We start from the raw sequence: 25,470 nt of genomic DNA, 5'->3' as shown, positions 1-25,470 counted from the left end.
ACCCATTAGATGATTACGGAAGCATTATAAATAACCAGAGTTTTTCACTCCAGTTATCTTCGTCTTGAAGCTTCCCCCTCCTTCCACCCCTACTTCCTCCCTCTTTTTTCCGATAGGGTGACACGGTGGCCCAGTGGCTAGCAATGTTGCCTCACAGCAAGAACACTGCTGGTCCAACCTCCTATCGGGCTGGTTGGTGTTTCTGTGTGGAGTTTACATGTTCTCCCCGTGTTCGCGTGGGTTTCCCCCGGGTCCCCCGGTTTCCTCCCACCGTTCAAAAACATATACCATAGCAATAGATTAAACCAAATTATCACCGAAAACAACCCTAGTTTACACTTCTCATGCGGCGACAAGCAGGGGAGTTCTCGAGACCTACCTGAGCTCGAACTCCCCTCTCGCCCTTCTAACGGGAGGGAGCCCCGGGCTCGAGGATATTACAAGCTCAGGGCTCTCTCCCGGGACAGCATGCCAAATACGCTTTATTGATTATCAGCTAAGTGTGAACTCTTGAAATACAAAGTAAACCTGTTGTAACTTGGAAATGTTAAGTTGACTTAACTCTATCTTTATGTAATTATGTATTTACTAATCATTTTAAGGCATCATGTTTACTCACTAAGTCGACTAATATCTTTTTATAGTGAATATTTAGCTTTGTGGTTCATTTTTATCGTCTTTGCATTTTTATTGTTGTAATTTAGGATGAAGTCACCTCATTGTATCCCATTTTTTTTTAAACATTTGCCTGATTATTTACAGTTTAACAGAAGTAACTCCCATAATTATGGGTTGCACTTCCTGTTTGTGCAACTTTCATTCGCACAAACTGAAAAATCAACTTATAATCCATATACAGTGCATTGTAAAAAAGTGATTGGTTACTTTTTAAAAAAGGTTTGTTGCCTTAAAAGTGACAAGTTGACTTAAATAAAAAGTAAACCTGCTGTAACTTGGAAATGTGAAGTTGACTTAACTTTATCTTTATAAATAGGCATAAATTAATTTACTTAATAATTTTAAGCCAACAGATTTGCTCATTAAGTCGTCTAATCTCTTTTTATAGTGTATATTTGGCTTTGTGGTTCATTTTTATTATCACTGGGATTTTTATTGTTGTAATTTAGGATAAAGTCACCTCATTGTATCCAATTTTTTTTAAACATAACCTGATTATTTACTGTTTAACAGAAGTAACCCCTATAATTATGGGTTGCACATCCTGTTCGTCCAATTTCATTGACACGAACTGAAAATCAACTAATAATCTATATACTGACATTGCTTTACAAAAAAGTGTGTTGCCTTGAAAGCGACAGGTTGACTTTTCTTAAATACAAAGTAAACCTGTTGTAGCATGGAAAGTTGATTTTACTTTATCTTTATAATTATGCATTTATTAATCATTTTTAGCCGACTAACCTCTTTTTATTGTGTACGTTTGGCTTTGTGGTTCATTTTTATCGTCACTGGGAATTTTATTGTTGGTTTTCCAGAATAAAGTCACATCATTATAGCCATTTTTAAAAATTTGCCTGATTATATACAGTTTAACAGAAGTAACACCCATAATTATGAGTTGCACTTCCTGTTTGGTTGACTTTACTTAAATAAAAGTAAACCTGTTGTATGTGGAACTGTTAAGTTGACTTAACTTTATTTTTATAATTAGGCATATATTCATTTCATTAATAATTTTAAGGCAACAGGTTTACTCTCTAAGTTGACTAATCTCATTTTATAGTGTGCGTTTGGCTTTGTTGTTCATTTTACTGTCACTAGTATTTTTATTGTTGGTATTTTAGGCTAAAGGAGAGCAGTGCTTTTGTTATCATGTGATTTCAAATCATTTCAATCAAAAAGAAGGTAAGAAAAATGTTTCTTTGTAGCATCAAAGCATTATAAGTGTAATAAAGCATTACATGTTTTGTCCCTCCACGCGTTATAGAATGTGTACTGTTTATTTTAATTACATTTTTTTTCTAAGCAAAAAAGATAAGGACAATAGCATACATGGCTGTTTTTCAGTTTTTCAGCGTAGCAAAAGTTTATACCGTTGGTATATACCAGTATATACCAATAACACGTGGCATATTTAGAACAAGAATTAATTGATTGTACATATTAAAAAATCCAATTAAAGGATTGCAGTGCATTTTACTTTAATATACTTCTCTTGTATCTAAAGCCCCTTCAGCAAATTGGATTAGATTTTTTTTTTTTTTTAACGAAGTCTCTCATACAGTGATTTAAAAATGAATCAAAAATACAATACCAGTAATATTGTGAAATGTTAGTACAATTAACACAGTAATGTTTTCTATTTCAATATAATGTAAAATGTACTTTAGTTCTGCCGTGGCTGAGGTGAATAAACAGCTTACATCATTGAGGTTTTGAGTTCTAATCTGAAATAATTCTAATCTAATCCTTCAAAAATCTATTTAAATTGATTATATGTGCTCAAGAAACTTTTATTTTTGTTAAATTATTAAAATTACAATTGAAATGTTTAAGTTATTATTAAAGTTGCTTAAAATGATTAGCTAAATATTATAACAAGTTTAAAATTATTTTTTTATCCCCCTCAAAAACAACATTTATTTACTAATATGAAGAACATAAATTATTTAAAAAAGAAACTATTATCCATCCATCCGTCCATCCATAATCATTATGTTGTTTTTAAATATTTTTATAAGTGTTTATGGGTCATACTGAAGGACTTTTATATAGTCAAGTTTAACAGCAGTTACGGCTACTGTCTCTGTCTTTTGATTGGACAAAAACCTGTGTAGTGCAGGATGAGTCATCAACATTTTCCATCCATTACAGAAGACAGAAAAGTTGTAATTTTGATATCCCTGTATTTGCTAAAGGTCTATAACATTTCCGTTTTCATGCCTATATAATAAAATCAGTACTAACAAACAAAGCTTATCTCGGATTTGGATTTTACAATGTTTTCCGACTTTATCTCCCCAACATCTTCACCAGCCGAAGCTCCACTTGTCCGTGAGTGTTTGCTCATCATTCTTTCTTACTTTAAAGATGAAGTCGTAACTCAAGATTGCCTGTAAAGTCTCCTCTGTGTTTGTGCCGGAGCGCTTTTTGTTTCCTCGTGCCTTTAAATCTCCCCTGGAGCGGACCTAAACTGGAAACAGTAAATTACAGAACAATGCTGAGGTACAGACCCTTTAGATCTCTCTCTCTCTTTATCTCTCGCTCTCTTTCTGTCCACGGCTCGTGTGTTTGATTACACAGAAAGCGAGCAGACTCTCCCTCGTTTGTTTTCATTAGGGTGATTGCCTGAACGTCTGAGTGACCTTCAGCTGTCCTAAAGAAATCCACACACATACATACACAAAAACACACACACACTTGTACATGTATCTTTATGGGGACTTTTCATAGTCATAATAACTTTCATACTGTAAAAACTGTATATTATATAAACCTATACCTCTAAACCCAACGCTCAACACAAAACAGGGAACAGTTACATTTTAAAAACACTTCATTTTCATTCATTTATCCATTCATTTTCTTTTCGGCTTAGTCCCTTTATTATTTAGCATAAGTTTTAGCAGATGCCCTTCCAGCCGCAACCCAACACTAGGAAACACGCATACACCCTTGCATTCACACACATAGTCTACGGCCAATTTAGCTTATTCAATTCACCTATAGCTCAAGTCTTTGGACTGTGGGGGAAACCAGAGCACCCGGAGGAAACCCACACTATCATGGGTGAGAACATGCAAACTCCACACAGAAATGCCAACTTGACCCAGCCCAGGCTCGAACCAGCGACTTTCTTGCTGTGAGGCAATCATGCTACCCACTGCTCCACCTTGATGCCCTACTCTTCATTTTATTTGATTTAATTTATGAGCCGTTTTTTTTTCCTTATGAGGACCAAAACATTTTTCCATATGGTCAAAATTGACTGATATTGCTATTCCTGTGGGGACATTTGGTCCCCACTAAGTAAGGAATGCAAGGAACACAAACACACACTGTGTTTTCACGTTTTGTGGGAACTTACCATAGGCGTAATGATTTTTATACTGTACAGACCAACAAAGATGTCCCTACAAGGCCAAACTTTGCTGATATTGCTATTCTTGTGGGATATTTGGTCCGAACAATGTAAAGAATGCAAGGAACACACACACGCACACACATTGTGTTTTCATGTTTTATGGGGACTTCTTATAGGTGTAATAATTTTTATACTATACAGACTGTATATTCTTTCCTCTCCCCCAACTTTACTCCTAAAGCCAACTCTCACAGGAAACAATCTGCATTTTCACATTTTAAAAACACTTCATTTTATGTGATTGATGAGCCGTTTTTCTTAATGGGTCCAGCAAAGATGTCCCCACAAGGTCAAAATTTACTGATATTACTATTCTTGTGGACACGTTTGGTCCCTACAATGTAATAAATGCAAGGAACACGCACACACATTGTGTTTTCATGTTTTTTGGGGGGGACCTACTCACACCTGCAGTTTTCCACGATGTACGTCCAGTCTTCTCCAGCCTCCGGGACCTAGACTACAGTTCCGCACGGGAACTTTGGCCAGAGGAGAAATGGTTGTGCCCAACTGAGCCTGGTTTCTCTTGAGGTTTTTTCCTTCATTTTCTTCAATTGGTGAAGTTTGTTCCTCGCCATTGTTGCCACTGGCTTGCTTGGTTTGGGACTTGTGGAGCTGTGCATCGATGGATTTACTCTTCAGTGTTTGGACTTTCAGCAGTGAAAATTAAACCACACTGTACTGAACTAAACTGAACTTCAACTCTGAACTGGACTGACACAGTTTCAATTTACTAAAACTTCTTTGTTAAGCTGCTTTGACACAATCTACATAGTATAAGTGCATAATATAGTACTAAGTGCTATAGAAATAAAGAAGAATTGAATTGAACATGATTTTTGTACTGTATATTCTGTCCTCTTTTCCCAACCTCACTCCTAAACCCAACCCTCACAGGAAACAATCTGCATTTTTATATATGTATTAAAAAACTTCACATCTAATGAAATCTTTTAACCCCAAAATTAAATGGAATATGACTCTTTAGTTTAAGTAGCAATTCTTACTAATACCTACTGCTTTATTACCTGACTATTTTTAAGATATGGCTGTTTATATTATACTTTATTCTGCGTTCCTAATCCTACCCAATGCCAAAGCCCAACTGATACCTTCATAAGTATTAATAAGCAGCAAATCAGACTTTTTTTCTTCATGAGGACCAAAAATGTCCCACAAGGTCAAAGTTTACTGATTTTGCTATTCTTGTAAGGACATTTGGTCCCCAAATGTAAAGAATGCAAGGAATGGGCACCTGCATTGTGTTTTCATGTTTTATGGGGACTCATGTCCCATAGGTGTAATGAATTTTTTACTATGCAGACTGTATATTGTGTCCCCTTTCCCTAATTCTACTCCTAAACTCAACCCTCACAGGAAATAATCTGCATTTTTACAATTGTAAAACTTTTAAAATTTTGGCATTAATGAGCTATTTTTCCTTATGGGGACAAAAAAGGATATTGTTATTCTTGTGGCAATGTTTGGTCTCCACAATGTAAGGAATGCAAGGAACACACACACATTGTGTTTTCGTGTTTTATGGTGACTTCCCATAGGCATAATAATTTTCACACACTGTATATTCTGTCCTCTTTCCTCAACCTTACTCCTAAACCCAACCCTCACAGGAAATAATTAGCATTTCATATCTTCAGATTTTCAAAATACTCCATTCTTTGTTATTTATGACTTTTTTTTTTTTATAATGTCCCCACAAGTAAAAAATGACAGGTATTGCTATACTTGTTGGGACATTTGGTTCCCATAGTGCGATGAATGCCATACACACACACACACACACACACATACACACAAGCTCGCTGTCGGTCTGTGACTAATGGTATGTGTGTACAGATTCAGTGTTGGGGTCAGCATTGGAGCATGATGGCTTTGGTGTAATGAGGGTTTGACTGACATGGTCGCAGAGTTTCGCTCTTTGTTTTTTTTCTCTTAAGCCGTTTAGATGCTGTGTTTGATTTTGGAAGTATGCTTGGTTGGCTGTGACAGTATCTGGTTTCTGATTGGCTGTGACAGTTTTTCACTTGTTTTTCCATGCAAGCTGTGTCCTGCGGCTCAGAAATGATGCAATGCAATCTGAAAAGTTGTGGTTGAGATAAAAAAAAAAAAAATCTCATGTGTAACACTTTCAGAGTTGTGGAGGACTGTCTGAGTCCCTTGTTAAATTGCACATTAATGTGTGTGCCAGGACTGGAGTTATGTGTGTAATTATTATACAGCACTCTGGAATACTTTATTGTTATTGGCAAATCACTTTCTTCTGCAATTATATATGCTAAATGATAAAAAAATGCATGTTTTATTTAGCGATGTTTTGGTTTGTATGTTTTTATTTATTTGTTTATTTATTTATTTGTTTGTTTATTTGTTACTTTATTTAAAACCGTAGATTTGAATATTTTTTTATTTATTAATATTAGTTTACTGTCGTTGTTTCTATGATATATATATATATATATATATAAATATATATATATATATATATATATATATATATATATATATATATATCATGGTATATTTTGTTATTTGTTTGTATGCATATTTATTTATTTATTTATTATTTTATTTATTTAGTTAGTTGTTTATTTATTTGTGTTCTTGTACATCTCTTCAAACTTGCAGTGTATCACTAAGGCAAATATATGTATGTTTTTTCAGTGTGATGTTTTTCAGGTGCTGAAGGTGATTAATATTAATTAGAAAGCAGGATGCTGTGGGTGGTGTTGTGTTGCGTGATTGAAGGCCTTTGTTCTGTGGAGAGACCCATGAACTCTCCTGAGTCAGACACCCACGCAAAAAGAAAAAAAAAATGTAGAGGAGGAGAGAAAGAAAAAGCTGTTCTGCTCTTTTCCCTTTTTTCCCTTGACAGAGGTGGTGTAAGTGTATTCGTCATGAGCTTATTGAATAGAAAAAAAATGTGTGTCTGTTATATTTTATAAATTTTTTTAATATATATATATTTGATGTAACTAAGCATAAATGAAAGGTACAACAAACACTGTAATGAAAACAATAGCACTTTGGTTAGATTTTACTTTTATTAAAATGAGTATTTGATCTATTTCTGCATGTGTGCCACTTATATTAATTTTATTATATTTTGTTTAAGAAATTAAGCACTTTAACTTTTTTTTAATTCATTGACACTTCTCAATTCTCGCTATTAACAAACCATAACTTTCAGTTCAATGAACTTTAATTTGCTGCTTATTAATACTTATTAGGGTATGAGTTGGGTTTAGGTATAGGAGTGTAGAATAAAGTCATTGTAACGTAAGGACGCTAAACAACGGAGTTTGGGAATGCACATGCAGTTTATTAATAAAGAGTATACAGGCAGGCAATGGTCAAACAGATACAAATATAAGTATAAGGGTAATCCAAAGAGCGTAGTCAAAAATTGTCAGGACAGGCGGCAAAACTATCAAAACTGTAAACAAAATAAGGATCAAAAACATGGCAGGATAAACAGGAAAAAATGGTTTGTAATGTTCGTAGAAAAAACAAGTCTCAGCAAAGTCTGTGTGTGTTTATGCGCTGTTTATATGGCCCATCATCATGAGCTTCCAGCTGTGTGTGTGTAATCAGGGGGAATCAGGAACTTGTGTGTCTGAGGTGCGTGATGGGAGATGTAGTTCAATAAATTGGCATATGTGTAGTTCTTCAGCGATCTGCTCAGGCTAGATCGCTGTGATCGTGACAGTCATGCAGAAAATGAGTTTTATAAGTATCTTAATAATAGACAGGTAATAAACCAGTAGGTAACAGTGAGAATTGCTACTTAAACTGAAGTGTTATATTTCATTTCATTTTGGTGTTAAAAGATTTCATTAGCGGTGAAGTAAACCACAGGTTTTAACATAGCCAGTCATGGAGTGCCTCTTTGTCAGTTTTGAATATACATGCAAATTCCAGTAAACATGTAAGATCACAAGCAACACATTTGCTGCCAGCGGTTGACAAGTGAGAACAGTTACACAAATTATATTGTGTCATTTAATCTGAATGCCTTCCCTTGTGTGTGTTTGTGCCTCGTGTTTCTGTGCTCCATGGAAACAAAATTGGAGCTAAGTGCGATTGCGTGTTGAGTTTAAGCACATTTGAGAGTGATTTCTCTTTATTGACCAGGAAATATTTCATAGTATCATTTAAGGTGCTAATTTTGACAGAGAATTAGTCGTGGGACTGAATTTGAAGACACTGACGTTCTTTGTGCACATTGCGCAAGCCCTAGGCTGCAACTTGATGAGTTTATAACTGTCAGCAATATTGAAATTATTATCAGGTTACGTCAGTTAGCAACATTTCTCTTGGCCATACCGAGGGTGTAATTAACTTTTAGACCTTTCCGTTTGAGCCAAGTTTCTCAAAGCAGGTGTGCCAATTGAAACAAGCGCTGAGCCACCTTTTCTCGCCTCCGTGTCTGTCTCGCTCTTTTCTGCTCTCTCTTTCTCTAGCTTTTGTGTTGATGTTGAAGAACACCCGCTCTCAGGGCCTTGTTACCAATACGAGCGCCTTTCACTTTTCAGCCATCAACGCAAAAGCCTTTCCTTGCTTTGTAACAATTTAGCGTTCCCGAGAGAGCTTCAGTCGCACTGGCACTCTGGAATCGCTTAACGCAGCAAATTTCTCATCACCAAAGAACTGCGCTGAACTGAGAGGAAACAAAAATCCAGGGCATGTTTTCGGTGAAGGCGTCCTGACACGCTCGTCTGGGCTAATGTATTCAGAAAGTGGTCGTGGTATTGACTTGTAGTTGTTATTTTCTTTTTCTTTGGGTTCAGTGATAGTATAATTGTGTTCTCATAAAGGCTGTTCAAAGGCAGATTTGTGTCAATGTTCAACAAGTTTTAGCACATTATAACACACAATTTGTGCTGTTGTGTTATGTGTGTTAATGAAATAGATAGCAGATTGGATGTACATTCTTATCACATGGACCAGTTCAGGTCATGACCATTCAGGTCATCCTAGCAACAATCCCTAATAGCAATCAGATAATCATTGCAACCACGTTGTAACACCCTAGTAACCATTCGAGTAATCCTAGCAACACTCTAGTGACCAGTCAAAATATTTTTGCCACCACCTGGTAATTTTGTAGCAGTAGTTCAGATCATTCCAGCAATATTCTAGTAACAGTCAGATCATCCTAACAACAATTTAGATCATCATATTTTAAAGGTGCCATACAACGAATATCTGAATATAACTAGCCATGGCTGAATAATAAGAGGTTAACATGTGGAAATGACATACCATGAGTCTCAAACACCACTATTTCCTCGTTCTCATGTAAATACCGTGCGAGTAAAATCCTAGGGAAAAACAGGCCAATCAGATCAAAACACAAACTTATGTTGCACACAGTATCATTAATATGCAATTGATTGGCCACATTTCCTAGTGAGATTACTACAGTGATTTCTTTATTTTGAATTTTATCTAAGGTTGTTTTAAACATACTATGTATGTGGGACGTTTATTTTGAAAAGCAGAGAGGCAGGAAGAGTAAATAAGCTTTCTGTGAAACAGGCAGCAATCCGTCTCATCTGTCTACAGTTTGTCAGAATGCAAAATGCAGGATATACAGATTGTAAATTAACTCAGCGACACTCCAAAGAGGCACAAGATATGTTTAAATGTAACTTCTGTTAGTTTAATGTGTACACACAAAAATTATTTTTGCTGCTTGTTCAAACTACTTATTTAATATGAGTTGAACCAACACAATTCCTAAAAAAAATTGTAACAACTTCATTGTTTTATGTTCAATCCACTTACATTTGTAAAAACCATTAAGTTAACTTAATCAATGTGTTGGGATAACATGAAGCAATTGTGTGGAACCCAGCATTTTTTTCAGAGTTTGTTTGTAATGAGGCAATAAACACATGTAAACTGCTGAGAATAAGTGTTTGAAGCAGTTATAAACTCATCAGGTTGCAGCCTAGGACTTGCACAACGTGCACAAAGTACACCAGTGCAATACGCAACTCATCTGTTTACAGCTTATCAAAATGCAAAATGCAGGATATACAGATTATAAAGTAATTCAGAGACACTTCGAACAAGCACAAGATATGTTTTAATGTATCTTCTGTTGTATCTTGTACTTATTTAACACAATTCTTGCTTTTTTGTAACAAATTAATCGTTTTATGTTCAATCCACTTAAATAGTTAACTTAATCGATTTGTGTTGGGATAACATGAAGGAATTGTGTGGAACCCAGCAATTTTTACAGTATATATTGTGAAATTTGCAGAGTATATGATGAGACAATAAACACGTGTAAACTGCTGAGTATAAGTGTTCAATGCACATTTTTTGCATTGTGTCATGTTGTTGGGAGTCTGAAACGATGGAAAGCAACAGTTCGTTTTTGAAGTGATTTGATCAGATAATGAGATCAAAGGTACTGTAGTCGAGTGTATTAAAAAAGTGTCCCCTTATTGCAGGTGTGCATCTTTCTACTCACAATCCAGGGGCCTTACATCACTAATGAAGGATGATGCATGGATCTGTTTATTTACTAGCTGTGAAACCAGATCTGGCCAATTTAAAGGTTCAATCTCTCTCTCTCTCTCTCTCTCTCTCTCTCTCTCTCTCTCTCTCTCTCTCTCTCTCTCTCTCTCTCTCTCTCTCTCTCCTCTCTCTCTCTCTCTCTCTCCCTCTCCCATTGATAGATGTTTAATGGTTGTCAGATGCGGCAGTGTTAGCGGGGCTAAAGATGTATTTGTTTGCTCTGGCTGATTTTCTCAGACTAAACTGGTATCAGTCCTCACAGTTGGTTTATATCAAAACACAAGTGACTGTTGCAGCTCCACCTGGTAAAACAAGATGAGAGCCGTTCTGACAGCAGCGTAACATCTTTCTTAACCTATGAGCCGTTTACTGAGCGAAGCCACCTGATTTGCGTGTTATTTTAGCGAAATGCAGATAGGAGATAAGAAACGTGCGAAAATAACTTTCTGTTTGTCTTGAAGACCAACCAGACTGAGTTATGGCTCGCGGGCCACATGTTATTTAGTTTAGCGAATTGTTGCAGGACAAGGAACGAATTGCTTGATTTGAAGTAAAACACTTTTCTGTTTAAACCGTTTGGTCTGAGAGCTCCAGTTTCAAAACATTAGGTCCAAAAAGTGCTGGGTTTATGTTCTCTGTAGCTGTTTAAGGTATGACGTCTGTGGTGAACCGCAAGATTTTTTAATGCCGTTAGGAAGTGTTTATGAACAGGTCATCTGCTGTCTTTTTGAATTAGCTGTTTTCAGTGTGCTTCATATACTGTGAATTAAACTTGCATGTATCTGTCTAGAGACGCAGTGTAGTTTATATTTCCCTATCGCTGATCCACAGGTTTGTTAAGTCCAGTCAACAGCACCTGAAGTTCACCCCTACTGGCCTGGAGAGGAACTGCAGCCCCTGGTTTTCACCACAGTTTGGTTGATCTTCATTGACTAGCAGGTGAAAAAGCTGTTCTTTGGGAAACATCTGTGTTTTTAGACATCCTGTATTTAATTGTTCTTATTTAATGATTAGGAAATCCATAGAAAACTGTACATAATTGGCCTGAAATAGGATTTATGATTGTTTTGTGACATTCAAGTGGAGCAGCAATCTGAAAAAGGAAAAAAAAACAGGTCCTGACTTTTTTTTGCCTAGAGGGCTTTACTGCCTTCCCACTTTTTTTTAGCAGTGCTAGTACTTTCCCATGCACTTTTCCCATAGAGATAAAATAAAGTCTTTATAAAGTCTTTATAAACTTAATAAAGTCTTTATTAAAGCGTTAATTCATAAACCAATCACTCCGATACAAGAATGTGTAGTTAAGAGCTTTAATTAGGTAATGAACTACAATCCCATGAAGCATTGCTACAATCCCATGAAACAGCACAATTAAATTATAAATGACATCTAAAATTATTCAATTGAACTTGAACCTATATTTAAAGTTTATTGAAACTGATTATGCCATTTACTGTGTTTCATGGGAGTGGGCATGGTTTATATATATATCATTGTCACTGTAGCTCTCTGATTGGTGGGAATTTTGTGCAGAATCATGGGTAGTGTAGTTTTTGTACAAATTTTGCTATTAAACACCAAAATTTGAATTAATGTAAACATTAGAGGGTTCAGCGAAAGCATATACATCTAAAAACAACTTCAGAGCTCACAACAGGTTTATGTTTAAGGGTTGCCAGTTGTTAAAAAAATCCATTTCAAATGGAGAAACTTAACTTAATCTGACTGTTATACTCTGTTAGGAATGGACTGAAAGGTTGTGTTATTGGTTGATTTAATTTGATTGACAGGTTATTCCACTCTCACACCAGTTAGAACTTCATAATTGATGGTGTGTTATTAAAGGAGGGGAGATTATTATGATATAAAGTTATAAGGGCGCATGTGCACCAACTAAAAATAAATAAATCTAAAATTTCACTCAAAAAAGGGGGAATTGACTTCTGATTTCATAGTTTAGGGTTCCCTTTTTTTTTTTTTTTTTAAATAACTCTAAGGTTTTATATTTTGTAAAGTAATGCAGTGTCATTGAAGGATTTTTAGGTGTGTTTTCGGTGCTGGAATAGTTATTATAGCTGCACATTAAATCAACTTTAAATGCTTCTTCTCGAGTTACAGATCAGAAAGAAATGAAAACGTGCCAATCTGCTTGGACTGCTTTATTCACCGCAGTCATTCTTGAATTTGATTAACTCTCCTATCTGACTGTGATCAGCTCTAGAGTTTCTGCTCTGGAGTTCAAGATCTCCAGCATTTAGTGTTTTACACTGCCAGGACTGATCCAGGTTACAGAGCCGAGATCCACAGCCTCATTTATATTGTGGTCGTAATGTTTTCTTCTCATACATCATTTCCCTTGAAAGTGTAATAGTGTGATAGTAATACCATGGATGTACTACGGTAGATTTTTGAGAACTAGACATTACAACAGACTTTATTTTAAACTGCATTATGCTTATTGTATTATAATTAATATTTTAGCAAATGTTTTTAGCTATTGTGGTTTTAATTATGCATATATTTTTATTAATTTATTATTATTATTATTATTCATTCATTCATTCATTCAGTCATTCAATTTCTTTCAGCTTAGTCTCTTTTCAGAGGTCGCCACAGTGGAATGAACAGCCAACTATTCCAGCATTTGTTTTACTCAGCGGATGCCCTTCCAGCCGCAACCTAGTACTGTAAAACACCCATACACACTGATTCACACACACACTCATACACTACAGGCAATTTAATTAACCCAATTCACCTATAGTGCATGTCTTTGGACTGTCTGGGAAACCAGAGCACACGGAGGAAACCCACGCCAACACGAGGAGAACATGCAAACTCCACACAGAAATGCCAACTGACACAACCAGGACTCAAACCAGCGACCTTTATGCTCTGAGGCGACAGTGCTGACAACTGAGCCACCGTGCCGCCTATTATTATTATTATATAAAATATTATGCATATGAAATTATTTCACTCCAGCTTAATAACACATTTTAAACTGCGTTATGCAGATTACTTTATAATTAATATTCATGCGACTTTATGACCTCATTTTAATGGAATGTTTGTTCTTTTTGAAAATGCATTCGTCACACAGCAGGACTATTTAAAACCAAGCATTTAGTGAAGACAAAAAGATTAAGGGAACCTAAAATAAATGGGGACCGGTCACTGCACCCTGATGCATCTGTTTAATTTAATGCTTTACATCATGTTATTAATTAAAAGAGACTGGCGACCCATTTTCTTTCAAGTATCTACAAATATTTGGGAAAATATTATCAAAAATCCTAGTTTTGTTTGTTGTTTTGAGGTTGAGGTTGTCTATATATACAGTTGAAGGCCAAATTATTTGCCCTACTGTGAAATATTAATTCTTTTTCAAATATTTCTTAAGTGACATTTAATCACTTTAAGAGCAGGGATTTTTTCACAATATGTCTGATTATATTTTTTCTTCTAAAGAAACTTAAAGGTTTATTTTGGCTAGAATAAAATATTTTTTAAAACAGTTTTAAGGTCAATATTATTAGCCCTCTTAAGCAATATTTTTTCGTCTACAGAACAAACCATCATTATACAATAACTTGCCTAATTACCCTAACCTGCCTAGTTAACCTAATTAACCTAGTTAAGCCTTTAAATGTCACTTTAAGCTGTATAGAAGTGTCTTGAAAAATATCTAGTCAAATATTATTTACTGTCATCATGACAAAGATAAAATAAATCAGTTATTAGAAATGAGTTATATAAACTATCATGTTTAGAAATATGTTGAAAAAAATCTTCTCTCCGTTAAACAGAAATTGGGGAAACAATATATAAAAGAGTTAAGATATTACTGGAGGGCTAATAATTCTTATTTCAACTGTATATTTGTCTGACGTCTCTCCATTTTTTTGACATCAGCTGTGTTTGCGGCTGCAGGACTGCAGACGGCCTTCATGGTGAATCAAGCAGAAGCGAGTCAGGTGAGGCTAAAGAGTGTTTATTTGTCAGTGTCAGATGTGTCGCTGAACACACAGGTGTTTGTTGTGTTGTGAAAGAGGATATGTTGTTTTTAAGAGCTCAATGTTATCACCTCTGTACTGACAAATCATGGAGGAGTTATCTCTCTCTCTCTCTCTCTCTCTCTCTCATACACACTCACACAATCTTTTTTCTATTTATTTTTTCTATTTTTTGGTCAGATGTTTTTAATTGGTTTTGGAGTGGTATGCCAGAAAAATACACTAATATATTAATATTTATTATTTATATTTATATTTAATATATTATTATAATATTATTATAGCTATTATTTTATTTTTAGTTTTTTAATTAGCATTTTAAAAACATATTATTTCCCTCATCTTAAAATTATATGTTTAAAAATATGTTTAATTAAATGTTTATATATACGTTTAAAAAAAATGTAAAACAAAAAAAAAATATATATATATATATATATATATATATATATATATATATATATATATATATATATATATATATATATATATATATATATATATATATATCCCCCCCATTTGAAGTTTATTTTCTTTTTAAAATGTTTCCCAAATGATGTTTAACAGAGCAAGAAAATTTTCACAGTATGTCTGATAATATTTTTTCTTCTGGAAAAAGTCTTATTTGTTTTATTTAGGCTAGAATAAAAGCAGTTTTTAATTGTTTAAAAGCCATTTTAAGGTCAAAATGATTTGCCCCTTAAAGCTATTTTGTTTTTCGATAGTCTACAGAACAAACTGTCGCTAAACATTAACTTGCCTAATTACCCTATCCTGCCTAGTTAACCTAATTAACCTAGTTAAGCCTTTAAATGTCTCTTTAAGCTGTATAGAAATGTCTTGAGAAATATCTAGTCAAATATTATTTACTGTCATCATGGCAAAGATAAAATAAATCAGTTATTAGAAATGAGTTATTAAAACTATTATGTTTTAATAGTTTTCTATCTCTCCGTTAAACAGAAATTGGGGAAAAAATAAACGGGGGGGCTAATAATTCTGACTTCAACTGTTTGTATGTATGTATGTATGTATGTATGTATGTGTATATATATATAAATACATATTTCCCAAGTGATGTTTAACAGTGTTTAAGATATTTTTTTAAACATTCTCTGTATTATATTTTTTTACATCTGTGCAAATTATAACCTTTACCTATGTGCACTTTTTTTCCATTTTAAATAAAAAGTTGTAACATCATATTAATATTATATGTATAAAAGAACTATAGATAAAGAGAAAAGTGGGGGAAAGAGGAAAAAGAAAGAAAAAAATAAATAGTCTACTACTACTACCACTACTACTAATAATAATAATAATACCTTTTATTTAAAAGCGCCTTTCTGGCAATTCAAGGACACCGTACAACAAAAACAATAAAAAATGAACAATTAAACAATAATTAGAAGAATAGTAATAATAATATTCAACATAGTATAGTAACAATAATATAACAACAAGAATAATATATTATTATTATTATTATTATTATTATTATTATTATTATTATTATTATTATTATTATTATTTATGAAATACAGTATATATACATTTTTATCCTGGTTTATTCACTTAATGTCAACTCATTACGTATTTAAAAATGTAGATGCACTGAGCAACCTCACAACTCCAGATTATTAAAAACCAAGAGTTGAACTGTGAGAAACTCTTGCTGGAAAATCCAGAAGCAGCTCAGCTCAGCTCAGCTCAGCTCAGTTGTGGGTGGGTGGACGGTGAGCGCTGCATTCTGGGCATGTGTTCATGTACAGCTATTCAGCATAGTTCACTGGTAAAAATAGTTATTGTTAAAAAAGACCAGAACAGCTCAGATATAGACATTCAAGATATAGTTTACTCACACAGAAAACTTAGGAAAAAACAATAGAAAATAGCCACTAATCACTATAAACACCCATAGGGCATCCTTTAATGGAGACTTAATTATAATTATATGAAGTATAATTTTATATTTATCTTCAATTTATGTTTATTAATATTATTATTATCACAGCACTAGTGAGGATATTTTGGATATATAGAAATGTTTATTTATTTATATATAAAATTTAAATTTTTAAGTATGGATACATTTAATAAAAAAATGTCTTAAGGATTAATATGCATGAGAATGGATAGTAAATAAGTAGCCATGGAATATTCATTTGTTTGGGAATATATGCAGACTTCAGATGCAAAACCCTCTAAATCCATCAGACCTCTTTTTTGTAAATGAGCATTTTCTATCAGGCTCCTCTTATTAGGTTCAGAAGTTTCATTTAATATGTAATGATAAGGTTATTAGCTAATAAATAAAATACCTTTTTTCAGAAAGTGTCACTTCAGACAATTATTTGTTTTTTAACAAGGTAGATTTTCTCTTGCATCAAAACCAGCTAAATCCACCTCTGCTTTTTATGCAAAACCCTCTAAATCCACCTATTGGAACAAGACAGAGTATTTAGTTAAAAATCACTAAAGAAATTATTTCACCAAACATAAAACATTACACAAACCACCTGAAATTTAAAAGATATAAATCTGTCAAGTAAGTGGCGGTTCATTCCACTGTGATAAACCAGGGAAAAAGCAGAAGGAAATTGAATGAATGAAATCTGTCAAATGACTGCGTTAATCAATAACATTAAAACTGGCATTAATTAAATCTTAACTATCTGTTGTCATTTCTGATATTTGGGATTTAGATTTAACGCAAGTAGAGCAGTGTAAACATTGTAAACTAAGCTTGGTAGATTCAAATAATGTAGTGTAAAACATTATGAAACATCTATATCTGTGCATTGTTCATGAAAATAAAACGCTTATCAGATGTATAGGTAATATGAAGTAATAATGTATAGTTTAAAACATTATATTTATCTTTTTAAAAAGTAGCTTACATTAGCAGATAAATCACAAGGTAGGCCTACTGGGAAAAAAGGGGATGCCTCTCAGACAATTTTAGAAGCTGTCATTCATTCATTCTCAAGGTCTTGGTCTTTTAATTATCCTCATAGCATCCACGTGGGATAAAGAAGGGCATCTTAACTCTGTCTTTTGTGAAACGCAGTTGCTGTTTAATGTATAGTCAATCAGACTCAATTAAAGTAGCGTCACTGCGCAAAAAAGCGTTTTGAATGCATGCTGCACTTCCGACTGTACATTGTGTATTCTTTTTCTTATAATGCACAGAGTTTTGAGGTAAGGGACGTTTTCATTTGCCATCCACTGACAGTCTGACAGGCTCATCCAGTTCATCAAACTCTGTCTTTTAAAATCGAAGTCGAAAGCGGAATAAAACGCTTTCCTCATAAAAGCCAGCGCATCAGCGCGCTGCTACATTGAAAACATATAATTCGATTCGTGCCTTCTGATTGGTTCTCAGGATATAGCGGCTTTCGCTGTCAACGGCAAGTGGCGTTTAGCAGCTTTTGCCAACAAACTGCTATTTCTGAATGCGCTGATGCTGGGATTTGGATAATTAGAACCAAATCTATTTGTTGATGGTTTAATACATGCCTAAAGCATTCACTCAATGTCATTAGCTCATTTTTGGCGGAAGTGGCGTTTGGCGGCTTTTGCATCTGAACTCTGAAAGTTTTTTGAAGTGTTTTGACTAAACTTGAGTGTACTCAATTTTATAGACTTGGATTAGCATATTTTACCATTCTATTCAATATACCTTAATTTTATTTATGTTTACAAAATATCTTTGTATATGATCTAAATTTAAATATCTATGTAACGAATAGTTTTGTATAGTTGTGTTACTATGTAGGTGTGTATCACATCCATAATAATTATACATATAATACACATAAATATTACACACACATACCCATCTGAGCCTCGTTCTCTCGAGGTTTTTTTTTTTTTCACTTTCGCCAATCGTGAAGTTTTTTCCTTGCCGCTGTCGCCACTAGCTTGCGTGGTTCGAGATCTGTAGAGCTGCACATCGATGGATTTGCACTTCAGTGTTTGGACTCTCAGTAGTGATTATTAAACGACACTGAACTGAGCTAAACTGAACTGAACTTAAACTTTAAAACTGAACTACACTATTTCAATTTACTATGATCTTTTATATGAAGCTGCTTTGACACCGTTTACATTGTAAAAGCGCTATACAAATAAAGGTGAATTGAATTTAATATATTATTTCAAATCAAACTTTTATTTTGGATGCATTGGATGCATAGTCCCTTTATTTATCAGGGGACGCTACAGCGGAATGAAGCACCAACTTATCCAGCATATGTTTTTACACAGCGGATGCCCTTCCAGCTGTAACCCAGTACTGAGAAACACCCATACATACTTATTTACACTCATACACTACGGATAATTTTGTTTATTCAATTGAACTATAGTGCATGTCTTTGGGCTATGGGGGAAACCGGTGCACTCTGAGGAAACCCATGCCAACACGGGGAGAACATGCAAACTCCACACAGAAATGCCAACTGACCCAGCCAGGACTCAAACCAGCGACCTTGCTGTGAGGCAACAGTGCTAACCACTGAGCCACCGTGTGACCCATTTTGGATGCAGTTAATCATAACTAATCTTATATAACGTAAGTCTAAATTGTAAACAAAACATAAAATTGTGTTATACACGCATAAACACATACACATATTGAAACACACACACACACACACACACGCATGCATAAAAAGTACTAATAAATACAAACACACTTGTCTACTGTTAAGCATCCTTCAGTGCGGATGATTATTTACCAAACAGGCTTTCTAATAAGTGTGGAGTGATTAGAGAGAGAGAAAAACCCTGGGCTAGAGGAATATCCATCATAATTGATGTGTTGCAAAGCAGATTACACACATTAGCGCACACAGTTTTCAATATGACAGCTCCAACTGAACATGACAAATTCCATAATGTGGAATAAAGGAAGGTGTTTGAGGCATGAGAGCGTAACAAATCCCCTCGGGCTGTAATTCTGCCGTCATTTGTTGTTATTTTGGGGGTTATTTTGCTGGATGCCCATGTGTTGGTCTCTGTTTGAGCTCTACTTGGCTGATTCTCTACAAACTGCAGTGAGCTTTCAGTCTTACTGGAACAGAGACACCGAGAGCTGCAGCACTGAGATCATCAGCTCCGTACACACACACACACACACACACACACACACATACTCATTCATGATTAAAGAGATTTACCAAAGGGAATCCGCACTAAATGTAGAATCACTGTTGTTATTATTATCATTATTATTATTATTATGGTGGCATAGTGTTTATCACTGTCGCCTCACAGCAAGAAGGTCAATGGTTCGAATTACAGCTGAGCCAGTTGCCTTTCTGTGTGGAGTTTGCATGTTCTGCCCGTATTTTGATGTTTCCCAGTACAAGGTTGCAGCTGGAAGGGTATTCACTGCGTAAAACAAATGCTGGATAAGTTGGCGGTTCATTCCGCTTTAGCGACCTCTGATAAATATAGTGACTAAGCCGAAGGAAAATTAATCATTCATTCATTCATTCATTTTCTTTTCGGCTTAGTCCCTTTATTAATCTGAGGTCGACACAGCGGAATGAACCGCCAACTTATCCAGCATATGTTTTAGTAGCGGATGCCCTCCCAGCTGCAACCCATCACTGGGAAACACCAAAAACACTCATTCACACACATACCCTACGAACAATTTAGCTTACCCAATTCACCTATAGCGCATGTCTTTAAAGTTGTGGGGGAAACCAGAGCACCCGGAGGAAACCCACGCGAACACGGAGAACATGCAAACTCCACACAGAAACGCCAACAGACCCAGCCGAGGCTCGAACCAGCAACCTTCTTGCTGTGAGGCGATCATGCTACCCACTGTGATGCCCAAACTGAATTATTATTTATAATATTTGTATTATTATTATTATACCAACAGAGTTCAGAATTATTATTTATTTATTTATTCCTAAAGAAACTGTGTAAAGTTTGTATTATTATTATTAATCAGAATTTAAATAATTCAGAATCATTATTTATTATATAATAATTCTTAAAGAAACAATATACATTTCTAAATTATTATTATTAATGTTATTATTATTATTATTATTATTATTGTAGTGTTAAAGTGTGTAAGAGAGAGATTTAAAATGACCTGTGGATTAATGATTATAATATTATTATTTCTGTGTGTGGGTGTGGGTGGGTGGGTGTGTGTGTGTGCGTGTGTGTGTGCGTGTGTGTGTGTGTGGGTGTGGGTGTGTGTGTGTGTAAGAGAGAGAGTGAGAGAGAGAGAGAGAGATTTAAAATGGCCTGTAGAGTATTTTTATTATTCTGTTGCTTTAATAATAATTCATAATAATAACGACAACAACAGTGATTCTACATTTAGTGTTGATGCGCTTTAGTAAATCTCTTTAATCATGAATGAATGTGTGTATTATTATTATTACTATATTTATTATTATTATCAGCAAAAATACCTTCTACAACAAGATTTTTTTTGCATAATTGATTAAATTATTTGACTCATCAGCCATATAATTTCAATCGTTTTAGTTTTGTAATACACAATAATTAATATAAAAAAACAACAGCAATGTTGATGTTTGTTATTGATGTTATTGTGTGTGTGTGATTTAAAATGGCCTGTATATTAATAGTATTTATTATTATTGTTGTTGTATTTGTTTATTACTAGTAGTAGTAGTAATATTAGTATTATTTTTAACAAAAATACAAGCTACATCAAAACTAATTCATTTTGCCATAATTGATCAAATGATTCGAACCATCATCGATATAATAGCACTTTAAATTCCTCCTTAATTTGATCAAGCAAAGTCTGCAGTCGGTGAGGGTGTTTATGAATCAAACGCTCGTCAGACGTGCCAAAGTCTCCATCCCTAAACCTCACACATGCCGATAATCACCTTCCAGCCCAGCAGAAGCAGAGACAGAAGATTCTAACACCTTCTCCAATATTGTCGTCCTCTTTCCCAAATACCAGACACGAATTGATTTGATTGTGCGGCATTTGTGAATCTGCTAATAGCACATCGCACAGTCTAACATCGCAACACACAATGAAACACATCTCTCCCTCTCTTTCTCTCTCTCCGGATCCATATGTGCTTTCTTCTCCCACTCATGTTTTCTCCAACACGTGTAAAGTCTAATAAGGCTGTTTAATTTCCCTCACACTCCTGGGTGTTATTCAAGTCCTTGGCAGATATTTTACCCAACGTACACTGTCGCGGATTTATATCAATTGTAAAAAGTATGTTTGCTGACTGAAAGGCAAATGGAAAAATGTGTTCTCTGCGTAACTGCCTTTTTACACTATTTATACTGATAAGAATTAAATGATTTCCTCTATTTTTACCCTCCTTCCTCTTCTTCTTCTTCTTAAATGAGCTCCATCAAACTCCTCGTGGGATGTCGGTGGAGCAGAATGGCCGTGTTCGTAGTTTGTAAGAATTGTTTTAAGCGATTGGTGATTGCGTATGGCGCTGTTTGAATCGCTGTTCAATTAAAACAATCAGCGTGCGTGCGCGTGTGTGTTGTTTTGGAAGCTTGTAGAGTGGATTTCAGAAAAGTGAAGATGGTTAAATTCTGCTCCAACACTGACCTCTAGTGGCGGATATTCCCTTAAGGTGCGACCATCGTTCATGCAATTGCCAGTTTTCTTGTCTGATTTGGAGCTTGTTTGTGTGTTTTCTTGTCTGTGATATGAAGACGATACTCAATATGCACTTCTATGGTGGCATAGTGGTTATCACTGTCGCCTCACAGCAAGAAGGTCAATGGTTCGAATTACAGCTGAGCCAGTTGGCATTTCTGTGTAGAGTTTGTATGTTCTGCCTGTGTTTTGATGTTTCCCAGTACAGGGTTGCAGCTGGAAGGGCGTTCACTGCGTAAAACAAATGCTGGATATGTTTTGCCAGTTTTCTTGTCTGATTTGGAGCTTGTTTGTGTGTTTTCTTGTCTGTGATATGAAGACGATACTCAATATGCACTTTTAAGTGGCTTTCAGTTTCATTGTACACTTTTAAGTGTGCGTGTTTAGGGCACGTTATCAGTTTGTGTCTGTAGATTTCAATAACTTATTTTTTTAATAACTCATGTTCACTGAGACATACATCGTAAAGCACAGACATACATCTAAAATCACCTGAAGTTCCTGAAGGGCCTTAACTCTGCACAGTTTAGTTCCAACTTTAATTAGACACACCTGATTGTACTAACAAACCTTCTGGGTTGTTTGAAAGCTACAGGTAAGTGTTTTGAAGCAGGGTTAGAGTTAAACTGTGCAGGTTGACACCCCTGTCTTAGAGGGTCTTACATACAGCATACTTTACATTTTTATTAATATATTCTGAAGGATTTTACAGTGTATTCATGCATAATTTGCATGTTTATATACAAAATTTTATTTTACAAATAATTGTGTGTGATGAAAGCGATAAAAAGAGATCCCCCAAACACCGCTTAAAAACCTTTGACTCTAATATGTCTGAAAAATGAAACAAAGGTTTTAATTTCATGCAATGTCTGGATTTTTGTGCTATGCTCTAAATGTATACAAATTAGGACATATTTATCGAAAAGTGTCTTATTTGCATATTTAAACGTAACATTTTAGCTTGAACTTGTAATAGCAAAAATGACGTTTGCTGTTTTGTTCAAACTACTGATTTAAAATATTCTTAACAAAATTCTTACGTTTTTTTTGCGACAACTCAATTGTTTTAAGTACAATCCACTCAAATTATTAAAAACTGATGAGTTAACTTAAGTCCCAACACAATTATGTGTGTGGAACCCAACATTTTTTACAGGGTGTAATCTATCGACTGAGGAAGTCGTGTTAACTGTTAACTTTTTTTCCTCAATTCACTTGCACTGTCTTGCCTTAATAGTGTGATTATTATTATTATTATTATTATTATTATTATTATTATTATTATTATTATTATTATTATTATTATTATTATTGAAGTATCAGACAGATTTATATACAACAGATAATACACATGGCTGCTGTTGTTGTTGTCATTTTTATTATAATTTTCTAGTAATGTATAAATATACGTTATTATAAATAATAATAGTAGTAATAATGTATAATAATGTTTTTATTATAACTTAATAGTGAATAACTATTATTCATTCATAGTATTTTAATTATATTCTGTAGTTGTAGTATTAATGTTTCTTGAGAATAACTTTTTCAATAGCATTATTATTATTATTATTATTATTATTATTATTATTATTAGTAGTATTAGTATTATTATTATTATTGAAGTATTACAATGACAACTCAGTATACTTCAGATAATACACATAGCTGTTGTTGTTGTTGTTTTAACTATTATTATTTTCTAATAATGTGTAAAATATATGTTATTATAAGTAATAATAGTAGTAATAATGTATATTAATGTTTTATTATAACTTAAAAGTTAATAGCTATTATTCATTCGTGGTTTTTATTATAATCTGTATTATATTCTGTAATTGTAGTATTGTATCTTAAGAATAAAATTGTAATAACAGTATTATCATTATTATTATATTTATTATTATTATATTTAATGTTATCATTAAAGTATCATAATGATTGCTATATAACAGATAATGCACATAGTTGTTTTATATTATTATCATTATCATTATTATTATTATCATTGAAGTATCAGAAGGATTTTTATACAACTGATAATACACATGGCTGTTGTTGTTGTTGTGTAACATGTAATTAAAATGTATTATTATTAGTGATAATACTGCATATGAAATGTTTTTTATTCTAAATGAATAGTGAATAATTGTTATTAACTCATAGTATTTGTAATATATTTTAAATAGTATTATTATTCTTAATATTATTATTCTGCAATTAATAAAAGCACAGTAACTTCACCAGCTCACCACCTTAAATGTCCATACCATCAAATATGAATGGAGGATTTATTGTGGGGGGGAAGACTCTTTTTTTTTATAATTGGCTCTTTAGGCAGGAAACTGCTGTCCCAACCTGCCTGTCACCTGAAGTTCAGCGCACGACCCTGGAAAGCAGTCATAAATATGTAGCGCTGACTCTGTTTGACCTCCACCTGTTAGTCCTCTTTCCTCTTCATCCGCTCCTCTCTGCTGTCCCGTACCGCTGTAGAGCCGCTCAGATGGACACTGTTCACTCCACAGCCTCTAATAGGCATAATAGGGTCAAGCCTCTGCATTTAATAAACAATTATACATTAATAATGAATAAGGCTCTCTCTGAAGGGGCGTGGCCAGCAGCCGGAGATGAATAATGCAGAGTCCTGGTCAAACACAGCGACCTGCAGAACACCAATTATACCAGTGTGATAACCAGAGCTCAACCTGACACCTCACACACACACACACACACGCACAATCTAACATGCACACAATCTCAGATACACACACACAATCTCAAGAACACACACACACACACACACACTCACATACACACACATATACTGTACCCTCAAACACAATCTCATAGACACAATCTCACCAAAAAAACACACACACGATCTCATGTACACACATAGTCTCTCATACACATGCATATACTGTACCCTCACACACAATCTCACATACATACACACACACAAATGCTGTACCCTCACACAAACAATCTCACATACATACACACACATATACTGTACCCTCACACACAATCTCACATACATACACACACACATATACTGTACCCTCACACACACAATCTCACATACATACACACACATATACTGTACCCTCACACACACAATCTCTCACTGTCACACACACAGTCTC

This window comes from Danio aesculapii, chromosome 4 (genome assembly GCF_903798145.1).
Source record: "Danio aesculapii chromosome 4, fDanAes4.1, whole genome shotgun sequence".
Classification (NCBI taxonomy): Eukaryota; Metazoa; Chordata; class Actinopteri; order Cypriniformes; family Danionidae; genus Danio; species Danio aesculapii.
This window is presented reverse-complemented; position numbering follows the sequence as displayed.